This window comes from Suncus etruscus, chromosome 17 (assembly GCF_024139225.1).
Source record: "Suncus etruscus isolate mSunEtr1 chromosome 17, mSunEtr1.pri.cur, whole genome shotgun sequence".
NCBI classification, from domain to species: Eukaryota; Metazoa; Chordata; class Mammalia; order Eulipotyphla; family Soricidae; genus Suncus; species Suncus etruscus.
In genome coordinates this window covers 674,813-678,074 of record NC_064864.1, presented here as the reverse complement: position 1 = coordinate 678,074, position 3,262 = coordinate 674,813, and positions in this window count along the sequence as shown.

Here is a 3,262-nt window from a genome sequence, read left to right as displayed (position 1 = left end):
GGGAAAGAAAGAAAAAGAAAGAGGAGGGAGGGAGGAAGGAAGGAAGGGAAAGAAAGAGAGGAGGAGGGAGAGAGGGGGAGGGAGGGAGGAAGAAAGGAAGGAAAAGAGAGAGAAAGAATGAATGAAAGAAAGAAAGAAAGAAAGAGAGAGGAGGGGGAGGGAGGGAAAGAAAGAAAGAGAGAGAGAAAGAAAGAAAGAAAGAGAGAAGGGGAGGGAGGGGGAGAGAGGGACGGGGAGGAAGGAAGGAAGGAAAGGAAAGAAAGAGAGAGAGAAAGAAAGAAAGAGAGAGAGAAAGAAAGAAAGAAAGAAAGAAAGAAAGAAAGAAAGAAAGAAAGAGAGAGAGAGAGAAAGAGAGGAGGGGGAGGGTTAGGGAGGAAGAAAGGAAGGGAGGAAGGGAAAGAAAGAGAGAAAGAAAGAAGAAAGAAAGAGAAAGAAAGAAAGAAAAAGAAAGAGGAGAGAGAGAAAGAAAGAAAGAAAGAAAGAGAGAGAAAGAAATAAAGAGAGAAAGAGAGAAAGAGAGGAGGGGGAGGGAGGGTGGGGGAGGGAGGAAGGAAGGAAGGGAAAGAGAGAGAGAGAAAGAAAGAAAGAAAGAAAGAAAGAAAGAAAGAAAGAAAGAAAGAAAGAAAGAAAGAAAGAAAGAAAGAAAGAAAGAGAAATAAAGAGAGAAAGAGAGAAAGAGAGGAGGGGGAGGGAGGGTGGGGGAGGGAGGGAGGAAGGAAGGAAGGAAGGGAAAGAGAGAGAGAGAAAGAAAGAAAGAAAGAAAGAAAGAAAGAAAGAAAGAAAGAAAGAAAGAAAGAAAGAAAGAAAGAAAGAAAGAAAGAAAGAAAGAGAGAGAAAGAAAGAAAGAGAGAAGGGGAGGGAGGGAGGAAGGAAGGAAGGGAAAAAAAGAAAAGAAAGAGAGAGGGGGAGGGAGGGAGGAAGGAAGGAAGGGAAAAAAAGAAAAGAAAGAGTGAGAAAGAAAGAGAAAGGAAAGAAAGAAAGAAAGAAAGAAAGAAAGAAAGAAAGAAAGAAAGAAAGAAAGAAAGAAAGAAAGAAAGAAAGAAAGAAAGAAAGAAAGAAAGAATAGAAAGAAAAGAAAAGAAAAGAAAAGAAAAAGAAAAAGAATTGGGTGTCAGGGCAGCTGAGAGACCAGGTCAGAGACAGCTGCTAAACCTGAAGGGTATGAACATCTCTGGCTGGGACAGGGCCTAAAAGGGGGCACTTGTCTCAGGAGTACTGAGGACACATGCCCAGCAGAGTGGGAAGTGGCGTGGCCAAGCCTGGGGTGCCTGGTAAGTCCCAACACAAGATCAGGCCTTCCCACAAGAGGGGCAGGAGGCGCAACAGGGGTACCCACCCCCACTCACTACCTGGCCAAATTTCACTGCCTGTAGGCAGCCTGTCCCTGGGCTGTAAAGGGCTGCCCCTTCCTCACTGGGAGGCTGGGAAAATGTAGTGACCTGGGAACAAGATATCTAGGGGGTGCAGGGCAAGGGGTGTGGTGGGCTGGGCCTGGGGAGGGAGGCCACGGGCACAAGAAGGAAGGAGCTGGCTGGGAGCGCACAGTGCCAGCCAAGATTGGCAGAGATGCACTTCCAAATGATATTGCCCCCCGCAAGAGTAGCACGAAGCCCCCAGACTCCTGGCCCTGCCTGCCCTGCTGGCCCCTGTATGTGGGGCCTGACCTGGGAAATACAACAGTCCCTCAGTTGGAACTTGGGAGACCCCCAAACTGAGCCAACACCGGTCCTGGAGTACAGACCCCCAGGCGGCAGGAACCTTCCTGTGCTCTTGGCAAAGCCTCACAGTGGGGGGCCCTGGCCTGGAGGTGAGCCCAGAGGCTTCTCTCCATGGGGGTGCGCACATGTATGTGAAGGTCTGTGACTGCAAGAAAGTGGGGAGCAGGAACAGGGGGAAGCTTCCAGGGGGGCGGGGTAGGCCTAGCACAGGAGACACAGGCGGAGAGGGGCTTTGGGCTCAAACCACAGTCCCAGGTGGATGAGTCGTGTGGCCATAGTAAGGAACTGAGCCTGGCTGGGCCTCCGTCTTCCCGTCAGTGGAAAGGCTAAGGCACCTGCACTTGGCTGAGCTCAAGACGTACTCTTGCCTCTGTGCTCAGGGATTCCTCCTCTTGGGGCTCAGGGGAACCATATGGGGTACCAGGGATTGAACCCAGGACAGCGATGTGCAAAGCAAGAGCCATCCCTGCTGTCTCATCTTTCCAGTAATCCCAACTACCTACCTCTTAGGATCACTGTGCACCCAGATAGCCTATCAGAGATGAGCACTGGGCTGAGAGTCTGGCTCAAGCAAAGGGCTACGTGAAAAGGGGGTCCTGCCCCTGTTCCTCAGAAGTAGAGGAACCACTCTGGTCATGGGGTTTCCAGAATCTCAGGGCTGGAGTCCCTCAGCTACACTGAGAAATGCACCCACCCTGAGCCAAGGACTCAGAGTTGGCAGGGGGAAATCTTGAGCCTTGGAGGTGGGAGCCATGGGAGCATAAAGACACACCCCCTGCCCCGATCCCACCCCCACAAAGCTGAGCCCCGACTCCAGGGAGCCAGGGGCTGCAGGTGACAGGTATGGTGAGAGATAGTCCCGTTGCCCTTCACCTGACTATATCTGCAGAGGGCAGGCTGGGTGGAAACAGGGTGGCCAGCAGGTCTGGACTGGGCCCATCACAGGGCCTCTGGCACCAGCAGAAGCGGGGTGTCGGGGAATTTGATGAAACATCCCCACCTGCATCTGGGGACCCAACTGTAGTTGAACCCTCCTGCTATCTTGATTTCCTGCTTCTCCATCACTTCACATTTGTTACAATTCCAGCCCAGTGACACAAAACTCAGGAAGGGGCCTGGAGGAAGCTGAAAGGAGTAGGTTGGAGAGAGAGGGAGGGTGGAAGAGAGCCATGGCTCTCATCAGGGGGCCCCTGGGATGCTGGAGGGCTCAGTTTACTGCATGGGGAGCCATCAGCTCAGAGAGGCTCCAACTCCACCATCCAAGTCCTCACATCCAGCTAAAGAGATAAGACCATGGGGCCGGAGAGATAGCACAGCGGTGTTTGCCTTGCAAGCAGCCGATCCAGGACCAACAGTGGTTGGTTCGGATCCTGGCGTCCCATAGGGTCCCCCGTGCCTGCCAGTAGCTATTTCTGAGCAGATAGCCAGAAGTAACCCCTGAGCACCACTGGGTGTGGCCCAAAAACAAAAGAGAGAGAGAGAGAGAGAGAGAGAGAGAGAGAGAGAGAGAGAGAGAGAGAGAGAGAGAGAGAGAGAGAGAGAGA